Raw genomic sequence first — 16412 nt, 5'->3', positions numbered from 1 at the left:
TCTAGTTCTAGATCCTTGAGGAATCGCCATACTGTTTTCCATAATGGTTGAACTAGTTTATAATCCCACCAACAGTGTAAAAGTGTTCCTATTTCTCCACATCCTCTCCAGCACCTGTTGTTTCCTGACTTTTTAATGATTGCCATTCTAACTGGTGTGAGATGGTATCTCATTGTGGTTTTGATTTGCATTTCTCTGATGGCCAGCGATGATGAGCATTTTTTCATGTGTCTGTTGGCTCTATGCATGTCTTCTTTTGAGAAATGTCTAGAACAGCACATTCTTCATGAGGAAATGCAATTGGTTGGTTGCAGGGGAAAGAGGAGGATGACTTCATTAGTAAATCTTGGGAATTGTTCTGTTGACTTGTTTTTTATAAAATAAATTTTATTGTATGTATTTAAAGTAAATAACATGATATAAGATAAATACATATATATACATACGTACACATATATATTAAAACGGTTACTATAGTGGGACAAATTCATCATCTTGCATAGTTACTCTTTTTTTTTTTTTTTTTTGCCCTGTGGCATGCACAGTTATAATCCATTCATTCAGCAAAAATTCTGAATACAATACATTATTATTAACTATAGTTCTCATGTTGTATATTAGATACATTCGATATTTCAACTTGTTCATCCTACATATTTGCTACTCTGTATTCTCTGACCTACATATCTCCATTTCCCCCTCCTAACCCTGATCCTGGTAAGCACTGCTTTTATTCTCTCTATATATATACTTGACCTTTTATTTATTTTTTAAAAATTCTACATATAAGTGAGATCATGCAATATTTTTCTTTTTGTGTCTAGCTTATCTCACTTAGCATAATGCCTCTAGGTCCATCCAGTCTGAGGCAAATGGCAAGATCTACCCCTTTTGTAAAGGCAGAATAATAAATACATAAGCACACATGTCTATATATACACATGCACACTATGGCTTTTTTATCCATTTGTTCATTGACAGACACCTAGAATTTTTCCCATATCTTGACTATTGTAAATAATGCTACAATGAACACGAGAATAGAATGCAGAAGCTTAACTAGGTGATGATTTTATTGCCTTTGAGTGTATACCCAGAAGAGGGATTGCTGGATTATGTGGTAGCTCTGTTTTTAATTTCTTTAGGAGCCTCCATATTGTCTTCCATAATGGTCGCACCAATCCACATTCCCACCAACAATATATGAGAGTTTCCTTTCTTCCGCCTTTGCCAACACTTGTTATCTTTTGTCTTTTTGATAATAATTATCCTAACAGGTATGAGGGGGTATCTCATAGTGATTTTGATTTGTGTTTCCCTGATGACTAGTGATGTTGAGCATTTTTTCTCATACCTTTGGCCATTTTATATCACCTTTGGAGAAATTACTATTCAGGTCCTTTGCTCATTTTTAATAGGGTTATAGGTTTTCTTGCTATTGACTTATATAAGTTCTTTATAAATCTTGGATATTAACCCTTTATCTCGTATATCATTTGCAAATATTTTTTCCCAGCCTGTAGGATGCCATTTCATTTTGTTTATTATTTCCTTTGCTGTGTGAAAACTTTTTAGATTGATGTAGACCCATTTATTTATTTTTGCTTGTGTAGCCTGAGGTTTTGGTATGACATTCAATAAATTATTGCCAAGGCCAAAGTAAAAGAATTTTCCCCCTATGTTTCCTTACAGGAATTTCATGGTTTCAGGTATTTATTTAGGTATTTTATCCATTTTGAGTTAATTTTTGTGTATGTTGTTAAGAGCCCAGTTTCATTCTTTCCTAGCACCATTGATTGAAGAGACTGTTCTTTTATCATCATGTCTTTTGGTATTCTTGTCAAAATTCATTGGCTGTATATGTTTGGAAGTGTTTCTAGAACCTCTATACTGTTCCACTGCTCTAGGTGTCTGTTTTCCTCCCATGCTTTACTATTTTATTACTACAGTTTTGTAATATAATTTTAAATCAGGAAGTTGGATGCTGCAAATTTTTTTTTCCCCCAGAATTGCTTTGACTATTTGGGGTCACTTGTAGTTCCACACGAATTTCAGGATTTTTTTTTTCTGTTCCTGTGAAATATGCCATTGGGATTTTGATAAGGATTACATTGAATGTATATCTTGGTTTGGGCAGTATGGACATTTTAACAATATTAATACTTTTAATGCATGAACATGGACTATCTTTTTATTTATTTGTGTCCTCTTCAATTTTTTCCCTATATTTCGTAGTTTTTAGTATACAGGTCTTTCACCTTCTTGGTTAAACTTATTCCTAAGGTTTTTCTTTATTTTTTTACTTTCATTTTTTATTTTTTTGATGCTGTTGTAAATGGGATTGTTTTCTCAATTTCTCTTTTGGCTAGGCTATTTTTTGTGTCTAGAAATGCCACAGATTTTTGTATGTTGCTTTTATTTATTTAATTAAGATTGAGTCTTGCTCAGTCACCCAGGCTGGAGTTCAGTGGTGCAATCTCAGCTCACTGCAACCCCCGCCTCCCAGGCTCAAGCCATTCTCATGCCTCAGCATCTTGAACAGCTGGGACTACAGGCATGAGCCACCACACCTGGCTGATTTTTGTATTTTTAGTAGAGACAAGATTTTGTCATGTTGGCCAGCCTGGTCTCAAACTCCTGACCTAAAGTGATCCATCCGCCTCAGCCTCCCAAAGTGCTGGGATTACAGGCATGAGCCACTGTACCTGGCCTGTATGTTGATTTTATATTCTACAACTTTACTGAATTCATTTATTAGATCTAACAGTGTTTTGAGTCTTTGAAAGTTTTTACATACATGATAATGTCATCCATAAATAGCAATAATTCTACTTCTTTCTTTCTGATTTGGATAACTTATTTATTTCTGTTGTCTAATTTCCTTTGATAGTACTTCCCTTACTATGTTGACTAGAAGTGGTGAAAGCGGGCATACTTGCCTTGTACCAGATTATGGAGGGAAAGCTTTTAATTTCTCCCCATTGATTATGATGTTAGTTCATGGTTTTCTATAAATGGCTTTCATTATATCGAGAAACTTTCCTTCTGCACCAAAACTGTTGAGAATTTTTCTAAAGAAAGGATGCTGAACTTTGCTCAATGCTTTTTCAGCATCAATTGATGTGATTATGTGGTTGTTGTCTTCCAGTCTGTTAATGTGATGTGTTCCATTGATTGATTTACACATGTAAAACCAGCCTTGCCTGCCAGAGATAAATCCCACCTGATGATAATGTACGCTTTCTTGACATGCAGTTGAATTCAGTTCTGCTGATATTTTGTTGAGGATTTTTGCATCGATATTCATCAGAAATATTGCCCTGTAGTTTTATTTCTTTGTGGTAATTTTGCCATACATTTGTAATGACAGTGGTCTTGTAAATGTGTTCAGAAGTATTCCCTCTAGCTCTATTTTTTTGGAAGAGTTTAAGAAATGTTAATATTAATTATTCTTTGAAAGTCTGGCAGAATTCATCTGCAAAGTCATGTGTTCCTGGGCTTTTCTTTGTTGAGAGGTTTTAATGTACTACTTTAATCTCTTTGTGTGTTGTTGGTCCATTCAGACTTTCTATCTCTTCCTGATTCAACTTTGCTAGGTTGTCTTTTACTAGGAATTTATCCACTTCCTTTAGGTTATCAGATTTGTTGACAAATAATTGTTCATAATAGTTCCTTATTATCCTTTCATTTCTTAGGCATCTGTTGTAATCTTTCCAGTTTCATTTCTAATTGTATGTATTTGAATCTTCTCTCTCTCTCGCCTGGCTAAGGGTCTGTTGATTTTGTTTACTTTTACAAAACTGTAACTCTTAGTTTCATTGATTTTTAAATGTTTTTTCTATTCTCTATTTGATTTATTTCTGTTCTGATATTTATTATTTTCTTCCTTCTGCTAAGTTTGGGTTTAACTTGTTCTTTTTCTATTTCCTTGAGGCACGATATCAGGATATGTATTTGGGATCTTTCTTCTTTTTCAATATAGCCATTTTTTGCCATAAACTTTGTTCTTAGAACTGCTTTTAAGCTGCATCCCATAGGTTTTGGCATAGTGTATTTCCATTGTTGTTTGTCTCAAGATATTTTTAAATTTCCCTTTTGATTTCTTCTTTGATTCATTGGTTGTTCAGAGCATGTTGTTTAATTTCCACATATTTGTGAATTTTCCAAAATTCCTCCTGTTATTGATTCTGTCTAGTTTATACCATTGTGGTTGGAAACAATAGTTGATATGATTTTAATGTTAAAATTTGTTAAGACTTGTTGTGTGGCCCACCATATGGTCTATTTTGGAGAATGTTTCATATGTACTAGAGAAAAATGTATATTCTGCTTCTGTTGGATGAAAAGTTTTGTGTATATCTGTTAGGTTCATTTTGTCTAAAGTAAAGCTCAATTTCAGTATTTCCTTATTAACTTTTTGTATGGTTGATTTGTCCATTGTTGAAACTGAGTGATATGGTTTGGCTCTGTGTCCTCACCCAAATCTTATCTCAAATTGTAATCCCAACATGTCAAGGGAGGGAGCTAGTGGGAGGTGATTAGATCATGGAGGCGGTTTCCCCCATGCTGTTCTCATGGTAGTGAGTGAGTGAGTGAGTTCTCATGAAATCTGATGTTTTAAAAGTGTGGCACTTTCCTCGCCCCTCTCTTTCTCTCCTGCCACCTTGTGAAGAAGGTGTTTGCTTCTCCTTTGCCTTCTGCCATGATTATAGGTGTCCTGAGGCCTCCCCAGCCTCACAGAACTGGGAGTCAATTAAACCTCTTTTCTTTATAAATTACCCAGTCTCAGGTAATTCTTTATAGCAGTGTAAAAATGGACTAATACAGAATATTGGTACCAAAAAAAGTGGGGCATTGCTATAAAGATACCTGAAAATGTGGAATCAACTTTGGAACTGGGAAATAGGCAGAGCTTGTCATGGTTTGGAGGGCTCAGAAGAAGACAAGATGTTGGAAAGTTTGGAATTTCTTAGAGACTTGTTGAATGGTTTTGATCAAAATGCTGATAGTGATATGGACAATGAAATCTAGACTCAGATGGAGATGAGAAACTTCTTGGGAACTGGAGTAAAGGTCACCCTTGCTATCCTTTAGCAAAGAAACTGGCAGCATTTTGCTCTGACCTAGAGATCCGTGGAACTTTGAACTTGAGAGAGATGACTTAGAGTATATGACAGAAGAAATTTCTAAGCAGCAAAGCATTTAGGAAGTGTTCTGGCTTCTGCTAAAAGCACACAGTCATATGCTGTTGACAAAGAGATGGTCTGAAATTCAAATTTATGTTCAAAAGGGAAGCAGAGTGTAAAATTTTGGAAAATTTACAGCCTGACCATGTGGTAGAAAAGAAAAACCCATTATCTGGGGAGGCATTCAAGCCAGCTGCAGAAATTTGCATAAGTAATGAGGAGCTGAATGTTAATAGCCAAGGCAATGGGGAAAATGTCTCCAGGGCATGTGAGACACCTTTGTGGCAGCCCCTCCCATCACAGGACCAGAGGCCTAGGAGGGATAAATGGTTTCATCTCCTGGGATCAGGGCTCCTGCTGCTCTGTGTAGCCTCAGGACGTGGTGCCCTGCATCTCAGCCACTCCAGTTCCAGCTATGGCTAACAGGGGCCAAGGTACAGCTTGGGCCATGGCTTCAGAGGGTGCAAGTCCCAAGCTTTGGCAGCTTCCAGGTTCTGTTGGGCCCATGGGTGTGTAGAAGATAAGAATTGAAGTTAGGGAACCTCTGCCTAGGTTTCAGAGGGTGTATGGTATAATATTGTGAAATATATATATATTTGGTCTTTGACCCCATTTTCTGGTATACAACTCTTAAAATACTTAGAATCTCCAAAGTGATATATTTTTGCATGACTGATGGCTGGCAGCCCTTGGGTAGCTTCTTACTGAAGCTGGTCACAAGAAAGATCAAGATATGATTAGAGGGATTAGAGGGTTGGGACTTTCATCCATACCCCAAACCTCTGGGAGGATCCATACCCCAAACCTCTGGGAGGGGGAGAGGGACTGAAGGTTAATTTGATCACTGTATCACACCATTCTTACATTGCTATAAAGAAATGCCTGAGACTGAGTAATTTATAAAGAAAAGAGGTTGCAGGCTATATAGGAAGCATAGCAGCTTCTGCTTCTTGTGAGGCCTCAAGAAGCTTCCAGTCATGGCAGAAGGCAAAGGGGAAGTGAGGCGTCTCACATGGCAGGAGCAGGAGCAACAGAGGGCATGGGTGCTACACTTTTAAACAACCAAATCTCATGAGAACTCACTGTTTATCTCAAGGACAGCCTCAAGAGGATGGTGCTAAACCATTCATGAGAAACTGCCCCCATAATCCAATCACCCCTAACATTGGGGATTGCAATTGACCATGAGATTTGGGTGAGGACACAGCTCCAAACCATGTCAATTGCCAGTGGACAATGGTTTAATCAATCATGCCTACATAAAGACTCAAAAGGATGGCTTTGGAGAGCTTCCAAATAGCTGAACACATGGAGGCTTGCAGGAAGGTGAACAAGAACTCATCCATATGCTGGGAGGGTAGAGCATCCCAGCTTCATGGGAACAGAGGCTGCCACACTCAGGACCCTTCCAGACCTCTCCCCATATATCTCTTCATCTGGCTGTTTATTTGTATTCTTTGAAATATCCTTTGTAATAAACTGATAAGCATCAGTGCTTCCCTGAGTTCTGTGAGCCATTCTAGCAAATTAATCAAACTTGAAGAGGGGGATGTGGGAACTCCAATTTATAGCTGGTCAGTCAGAAGCATAGGCAAAATAATATGGGGCTTGTGACTGACACTGGATGGGAGAGCAGTCTTGGGGACTGAGCCTCCAACCTGTGAGAGTTGATACTTTTCCCAGGAAGACAATGTCAGAACTGAATTGGAAGACACCCATTTGGTAGCTGCTGCAAAATCGATTGCTTGCTTGGAGGTAGGAAATATTGCCCCCATACACATATACACATGTGGTCACAGAAATTTTCTGTGTTAATTGTTGTTGAGAGAGAAAATAGGTAAAGCACTTTGAATTTGTATGTGAGTTTTTTCTTCTCAGACTGGGCCTCTCTCTAAAATGTAAAGAACTCTGGGACTCTGGATGTAGATGAAAGAGGTGGATTTTTGTTTTGAAAGAAGCTGAGGGAGGGAGGTGGATGTGTTTTGCTATGTTTTGAATTTAGTTTTTTTCCTGGATTGTAGAATCTGATTTCCTACAGAAAAGTTCAGCATCTGTTTTGTGATTTGATGAATGGCTTTGAGCTGTTAATTTAATTGCCTCCTAGTAAGACACTAATGACCTTTTTGTTCCACTAAATACTAGTGTGTTTAGTTATAAATTAACCATAACTAAACACTTGGAGCTCCAATACTTAACAATTCATATTGCTCAGGTTCAGGCTGTAGCAACCAGGGTTGGTGTTATATATGGCCTGTGGATTTTGCTTCCAAAATCTGTCATAGGTGGACAGGCCATTAAACTTCTCATAACAGCAAATTCAGAGAAAAAGTCCACTGCAGTATAAGCAGACAAAGGAGAAGAAAATAGAAAAATACCTCAACACCTCTCTAGGTCTGAGAAATCTCATTTGATATTTTCAGCGTAGGAGCTGCAGACTGGAGTTTGGATGTTTCCAGTCCCAACTACCTCATAATTGCCTATTCTCTGGGTAGCCAACAAGCACGGGGTAGTGATAGGGGAATTAATCTAAAAGTTTGGGACCCCACATCTATCAATCAGATTTCAAATTTTCCTCCAAGAATGAGAACATCTTTATATATTTTATGGGAATAAATATTAATTCAGCACTTCTCCAGCTCTTCTCATGTGGCTACTGAGTGTTGATTTGATTGGTTATTGAAATTAGGGCATTGACACTCCCACTGAACTTTAATTGGCTTCCTCTTGGAATTCTGCCAAGTAAGATCTTCTCCCAAAGGCCCCCAACTAAACAGGGAGGCCACGGAAGGTCTGGGTCTGCCTTTGGCAACTAGAGTAATGCAATTGCTTGGGACATCTACATCATCAGGAGATTTATTCCCTGCCTTCTTTGAAATAGCACTTTCTCACTAACTAGGAATTCTGCCAAAGCTCCAAGATAAATATTTTTGGAAATCTAATGATATTTGATTTCCTCAAAATTGAGACAAAGATAAGGTACATATTCAGGAGGAAAAAAAAAGGCAGGAATCTCACTCTCCACTCCTAGCTGAGGCATATTTGGTTTCCAAACTGCCTACAAATGGAACAGCTGCAAGAAATTGAAAGTGAGCTGAAGCTGGAGTGAAAGGATTGCATTGCTCCTTCATTTTCAGGACTCAGGGGGAGCTGTAGCATGGAATTTGGACCTCCCACACATGGACTTGATTTTATAGCAAAGCTGGTATAAGAGCCAAGAGACACCTTCACCAGAAAGAGCAGGGATTTATAAAATTGAAGATTTGTGATAGTCATGTTAAAGAGGATAAAGGAATAAGTGTGTAAGTCAAATCTTGAATTCTTTTATTTAATCACTCCCACCCTAAACAACAACAAAAAAATTGTATTTAGCATTTCAATTGCTGTATTATGCTTTAGGTAAAATGATACCTTATTATTGAGATTAAATTTGAATCCTTTACACGTATCCTGTAAAGATTGATATTGTTAAACCTCAGGTCCTCTATATCTTTAGCTATTAGAAAAGAATATATAAGCACTTTTAAAATAGTGATTTCAATTTTTTATTTTCTGGAAAGACGTGTTTCTAACCTTAGAACTCACTCATAGCTCTTCATGTTAAGCATGGCCATGATGTTCATGTTAAGAATGGATTTTAATATCTCTCAAGGTGAAACTCTACATTGAACATGCAAATCACTAACATCAAATTCATCAACCAATACTGTTAGCTCAACCTTCAGAATAAACCCAGAATTAGACTGCTTCTCACTACCCTCACTGATGCCATTTTTGTGTGAGTCACCATTACCTCTTACCGTCAGTTCCCAGTTGATCTCCCTGAATCTAATTCCCTTCAGTCTTTTTGTCAAACCATATCTCAAGGCAGATGAAGTTACTCTTCTCAATACTTGCTAAGAGCTTTTTATACCACTCAATGTTAAAGTCTTATAATGGCTTCCTAGGTCCTACATGGTCTTCTCCCTATCCCTTCCTTATTCTTTCTCTTCCATCTCCAGTCAGTTTTCATTCAGCTACTCTGGCCTTCTTGCTGAAACGGAGCTAAGAGTCTAGGAAGACTAAGGTGGGTAGTTTGCGTGAGAAAGTAATTCAGAGAAGAGAGCTGTGCAGAGAAAAGGGCTGTAAAGAGACAGGGAGAGCCCAGGATAATTACAGAGGATTCCCCTTGATTACCCACCAGAGTACTAATCAGCATATGCATGTGAGGAAACTACCTGAGGCCAGGGAAAGGACTTTTCAAAGGGAATGGAAAGAATAGTACCCAGTGCTCACAAAAAGCTGGAAAGAGCCAGACTGGAAAACTTTGCATTTCATGGAACATTGGTTAGAGCCTTTAGCAGGGTCTTCGTAGTAGAAAATAATTAGCTCTCAACAAAATGCCATTCTTGTCCCACCTAACAGATCTTAAAAAAAAATCTGAAAAAATTAAATTATTTCAACTATATTAACTGCATTGCAGAACCAAGTATAAGAATATTTATAGGAATATAAAAATGTCTAGCACTGAAAATGGTAAAATCACAATATCTAGCATTGCTGAAAGATGAGCAGACATAAAAGAGGCAGAAAAATATGACTTCGAATAAGAAAACTCAATCAATCAAAACTCATCTGGAACTGACACTGGTATTAGAATTGCAGACAAGGACCTTTAAACATCTATTATAATTGCATTTCAATTATTCAAAGAGCAAAATGGCACATAGAAGTCATGAGATGGACTCAAATCTAAGTTCAAGAGAAAGAAATATACCTGATATAGCGATAGATTGTGTTTGGGACCAGAGGAGGCAGAGCTAGATGGCTGAATAGAAGCCTCCAGTGATTATAACTTCAATGAGAATACCAAATTGAACAACTATCCACACACAAAAATACCTTCATAAGAACCAAAAGTAAGGTGAGCAATCACAGTACTTGGTTGTAACATCATATTAAGGAAAGAGGTACTAATGAAGATAGAAAAGACAATCTTGAATTGCCTACACCACCCCTCCCCCACCCCCTGACAGCAGCTGCATGGCATAGAGAGATAATTTATGAGTTTTGGGGTAGGAAAATTCAGTAATTGTAGGACTTTGTATTGGAACTCACTGCTGCCCTGTCACAATGGAAAGCAACATGGAGCAGAACTCAGCTAGGGCCTATGGAGGAAGCATTTAGACTAGCCTCAATAGAGGTGAATTGCCTATCCTAGAGGTTGGACCCTGAGTTCTGGCAAGCCCCACCACTGTGGGCTAAAGAACCCTGGGGTCCTAAATTAACTTGAAAGGCAGTCTAAAGCAATAGGACTGCAATTTCTGGGCAAGTTTGTTTCCATGCTGGGCTTGGAGCCAGTGGACTTGGGGTGCATGTGACTTAGTAACACACTAGCATGAGTGGCCAAGGGAGAGCTTTCCTCACCCCTCCCCTGACCCCAGGTGGTGCAGCTCACAGCTCTGGGAGAGACTCCTTCATTCTGCTTGAGAAGATGAGATAGGAGAGTAAAGAGGATTTTTGTTTTACAACTTGTATACCAGCTAAACCATGGTAGAACAGGGTACCAGTGAGAGTCCTGAGGCCCCCATTCTAGGACCTTGCTCCTGGATGTCATTTTTAGACACATTCTAAGCCAGAAGGGAACCTGCTGCTTTGAAATGAAGGGTCCAGTCCCAGCAGAACTTGTCACTTGTTGACTGATAAGCCCTTAGGTCCTCAATAATCAGCAGTGGTAGCCAAGTTGTACTCGTTGTGGACCTTGGGTGAGACTCAGAGCTGGGCTGGCTTCAGATGTGACCTAGCACATTCCCAGATGTGGCGGCTATGGGGAAAGACTCCTTTTTCTTGAGGAAAGGAGAGGGAAGAGTAAAGAGGACTTTGTCTTACAGCTTGGGTGCCAGCATGACCACAGTGGGATAGAGTACTAAGCTCCTGGGGATCCCTAATTCCAGGCCTTGGCTCCTAGACAGCATTTCTGGACCTGCCCTGGGGAGGAGGGTGCCCATTGCTCTGAAATGAGAGACCCAGGCCTGGCAACATTTACCACAAGCTAACTGAAGATCTCTTGGGCCTTGAGTGAACATTGATGATAGACAGGCAGTGGTCACTGTGGGTCTTAGGTGAGACTTAGTGCTGTCTTGGCTTTGGGTCTGATTCAGTGCACTTCTAGTGGTGGTGGCCACAGCAGTGGTTATATCACCCCTACCCCAGCTCCAGGCAGCTCAGCACAGAGAGACTCCATTTGTTTGGGAGAAAGTAAAGGACAAGAACAAACATTTCTGCATCATATTCCCAAGGAATTCTGGATCTCACCCAAGACCACCAAGGCAGTACCTCTATGAGTTTGCAAGAGCCACAGTTTTACTAGGCTTGCAGTGCCCCCTAAGCAGATATGGCTGCAGTCACCAAAGATTTACATCACAACCCCCAAGTCCCTTTGAAAACTTGAAAATCTCCCAAGAAGGATGGGTACAAATAAGCCCAGATTTGCAAACACTACAATAAATTCCTAACTTTTCAATGCGCAGACACAGATGAACATTTACAAGCATCAAGATCACCCAGGAAAATGTGACCTCACCAAACAAACTAAATAAGGTACCAGTGGCCAATCCCAGAGAGACAGAGATATGTGACTTTTCAGACAGAAAATTCAAAATAGATGTTTTGAGGAAGCCCAGTAAAATTCAGTATAATACAGAGAAGGAATTCAGAATCCCATCAGAAAAATTTAACAAGGAGATTAAAATAATTAAAAAGTATGAAGTAGAAATTCTGGAGTTGAAAAATGCAATTGACATACTGAAGTCCCTTAACAGCAGAACTGATCAAGCAGAAGAAAAAATTAGTGCACTTGAAGACAGACTATTTGAAAATACCCAGTTAGAGGAGGCAAAAGGAAAAATAATAAAAAAGAATGAAGCATGCCTGTAAGATCTAGAAAATGCCTCAGAAGGGCAAATCTAAGAATTATTGGCCTTAAAGAGGAAGCAGAGAGAGAGAGAGAGAGAGAGAGAGAGAGAGAGAGAGAGAGAGAGAGAGATAAGGATACAAAGTTTATTTAAGGGGATAGAGCAGAGAACTTCCTAAGCCTAGAGAAAGATATCAGTATTCAAGTACAAGACGAGTATAGAACACCAAGCAGATTTAACCCAAATAAGACTATCTCAAGACATTTAATAATCAAACTCCCAAAGGTCAAGGAAAAAGAAATGATCCTAAAAGCCACAGGAAAAAGTAACAAATAATATACAAAAGAGCTCCAATCCATCTGGCTGTAGACTTCTCAGCAGAAACTGTACAGGCCAGGAGAGAGAGGCATAACATATTTACAGTGCTAAAGGAAAAAACTTCTATCCTAGAATCAGTCTAGTGAAAATATCCTTTAAACATGAAGGAGAAACAAAACAAAGACTTTTCCAGACAGACAAAAGCTGAAGAATTTTGTCAACACCAGAGCTGCCCTACAAGAAATGCAAAATGAAGTTCTTCAATCTGAAACGAAAAAGAACATTAATGAACAATAAGAAATCATCTGAAGGTGAAAAACTCACTGGTGATAGTAATTACACAGAAAAACAAAGAATATTATAATATTGTTATTGTGGTATATAAACTCATATCTTGAGTAGAAAGACTAAATGATTAACCTATCAAAAATAATAACTACAACAACTTTTCAAGATAAAGACAATATAATAAAATGTAAATAGAAGCAATAGAAAGTTAAAAAGCAGGGGGATGAAGTTAATGTGTAGAGTTTTTATTAGTTTTCTCTTTGCTAGTTTGTTGTTTATGCAATCAAGGTTAAGTTGCCGTCAGCTTAAAGTAATAGGTTATAAAATCTTATTTGCAAGCCTCATGGTAATCTTGAATCAAAAAACATACAACAGATACACATAAAATAAAAAGCAAAACATTAAAACATAGAGAAAATCACCTTCACTAAAAGGAAGACAGGAAGGAAGAAAAAAGGAAGAGATGGCCACAAAATAACTAGGAAACAAATAACAAAATGGCAGTAGCAAGTCCTTTCTTATGAATAACACATTGAATGTAAATGGAAGAACCTCTCTAATCAAAAAACATAGAGTGTCTAAATGAAATTTTAAAAAAAGAAAAAAACAAGAAAAAATGATCTCTTACCCACAGGAAGCACACTTCACCTATAAAGACACACATAGACTGAAAATAAAAAGATGAAAAAATATATTTTATGCAAATGAAAGACAAAAATGGTACAGGAGTAGCTAAACTTATATCACACAAAACAGACTTCAAGACGAAAACTGTGAAAAAAGACAAAGAAGTTTACTATTTAATGATAAAGTGATTGATTCAGTAAGAGGATATAACAATTGTAAATATATATGTACCCAACAATGAAGCACCCAGGTATATAAAGCAAATATTATTAGAGCTAAAGAGAGAGAGAGAGATTCCAATACAATAATAGCTGGAGAATTCAATACCCCACTTTCAGCGCTGGACAGATCATCCAGACAGAAAATCAACAAAGAAATGTCAGACTTACTTTGCACTATAGACCAGATGGACCTAATAGATATTTACAAAACATTGTATCCAGTGGTTGCAGAACACACATTCTTCTCCTCAGCACATGGATCATTCTGAAGGATAGATCATGTGTTAGGCCACAAAACAAATCTTAACAAATTTAAAAAAATTAAAAATATATTAAGTAACTTCTTTGGCCACAATGGAATAAAGCTAGAAACCAATAGCAAGAGGAATTCTGGAAACTATACAACAACATGGAAATTAAACAATATACTCCTGAATGACCAGTGGGTCAAAAAAGAAATTAAGAAGGAAATTAAAAAATTCCTTATAACAAATGAAAATAGAAATACAATATACTAAAACTTATGGGATATAGCAAAAGCAGCATTAACAGAAAAGTTTATATAAATAAGTGCCTACATCACAAAGGAAAAAAACTTCAAATAAACAACCTAAAGACACATTTAAAGAACTAAAAAATAAAGAGCAAATCTAATCCAAAATTAGTAGAAGAAATAATAAAAATCAGAGCAGAAATTAATGAAATAGAAACAAAAAATATAAAATATGAATGAAATGAAAAGTTGTTTTTTGAAAAGATAATACGGTAAACCTTAAACCAGACTAAGAACAAAAGAGAGAAGACCTAAATAAATAAAAGCATGAAAAAGGGACATTATAACTGATACCACAGAAATTCAAAGAATCATTAGAGGCTACTATGAGCAGCTATATGCCAATAAATTGGAAAACCTAGAAGAGATGGACAAATTCCTAGACACATCCAACCTATGAAGAATGAACCATGAAAAATCCAAAACCTGAACAGGTCAATAACAAGTAATGTGATTGAAACCATAATAAAATGTCTCCCAGAAAAGAAAATCCCAGGACCTGATGGCTTCACTGCTGAATTTTACCAAACATTTAAAGAAGAACTAATACCAATCCTATTGAAACTATTCTGAAAAAAATAGAGGTGAAGGGAATGCATCCAAATTCATTCTATGAGGCCAGTATTGCCCTGATACCAAAACCAGACAAAGACACATCACAAAAAGAAAACTACGGGCCAATATCCCTGGTGGACCTTAATGCACAAATCCTCAACAAAATACTAGGAAACCAAATATATCAATGTGCTAAAATGATTATTCATCATGACCAAGTGGGATTTATCCCAGGTGTGCCATGATCATTCAACATATGCACATCAATCAATATGATACATCATATCAATAGAATGAAGGAGAGAAACCATATGACCATTTTAGTTGAAGTTGAAAAGACATTTGATAAAATTCTACATCCCTTCATGATAAAAACCCTCAAAAAACTGGATATAGAAGAAATATACCTCAACACAATAAGAGCCATATATGATAGACCCATAGCTAGTATTGTACTGAAAAATGGAAAACTTAAAGAGTTTCCTCTAAGATGTGGAACAAGATAAGGATGCCCACTTTCACTACTGTAATTTAACATGGTACTGGAAGTCCTAGCTACAGCAATCAGACAAAAGAAAGAAAGGGCATCCAAATTGGAAAGGAAGAAACCAAATTAGCTTTGTTTGCAGATGATATAGTCTTACATTTGGAAAAACTTAAAGACTCCACCAAAAAATATTCGAACTGGTAATCAAATTCAGTAAAGTTGCAGGATACAAAAACAATATACAGAAATCAGTAGCAGTTCTACATGCCAACAGTAAGCAATTTGAAAAAGAAATCAAGAAATTAATCCCATTTAGAATGGCTACATGTAAAATAAAATACATAGGAATTAGCCAAAGAAGTGAAAATCTCTACAATGAAAACTATGAAACATTGATGCAAGAAATTGAAGAAGACACAAAAAATTAAAATACATTCCATGTTCGAGGGTTTGAAAAATCAGTATTGTTGAAATGTCCGTACTACCCAAAGCAATCTATAGATTCAATGCAATCCCTATCAATATATCAATGACATTCTTCATAGAAATAGAAAAATAATCCCAAAATTTATATGGAACCACAAAATAACCTAAATAGTCAAAACTATCCTTAACAAAAAAGAACAAAATTGGAGGAATCACATTACCTGACTTTAAATTATACTACAGAGCTATAATCAAAACAGCATGGCACTGGCATAAAAGCAGACATATAGACCAATGGAATAGACTAGAGAACCAAGAAATGTATCCATACACTTCCAATTAACTCATTTTTGGCAAAAGTGCCAAGAACATACTTTGGGTAAAGGACAGTATCTTCAATAAAGGGTTTGGGAAAACTGGATATCCACATACAGAAGAAGGAAACTAGACTCCTATCTCTCACCATATACAAAAATCAAATCAAAATGAGTTAAAGAGTTAAATCTTAGATCTCAAACTATGAAACTACTGAAATAAACATTAGGGAAACTTCAGGATATTGGTCTGGGTGAAGATTTCTTGAGTAATACCATAAAAGCTCAGTCAACCAAAGCAAAAATAGACAAATGGGATCACATCAAGTTAAAGCACGTCTGTACAGCAAAGAAAACAATCAAAACAATGAAGAGACAAACCACAGAATGGGGAAATTTTGCAAACTATCCATTTATCAAGGGATTAAAACCAGAATATATAAAGAGCTCAAACAACTCAATAGGAAAAGTCAAATAATCCAATTTTAAAATGGGCAAAAGATCTGAATAGACATTTTCTTTCTTTTTTTTTTTTTTTGTATTTTCT

This window comes from Rhinopithecus bieti, unplaced genomic scaffold (assembly GCF_001698545.2).
Source record: "Rhinopithecus bieti isolate Rb0 unplaced genomic scaffold, ASM169854v2 scaffold_4600, whole genome shotgun sequence".
NCBI classification, from domain to species: domain Eukaryota; kingdom Metazoa; phylum Chordata; class Mammalia; order Primates; family Cercopithecidae; genus Rhinopithecus; species Rhinopithecus bieti.
This window is presented reverse-complemented; position numbering follows the sequence as displayed.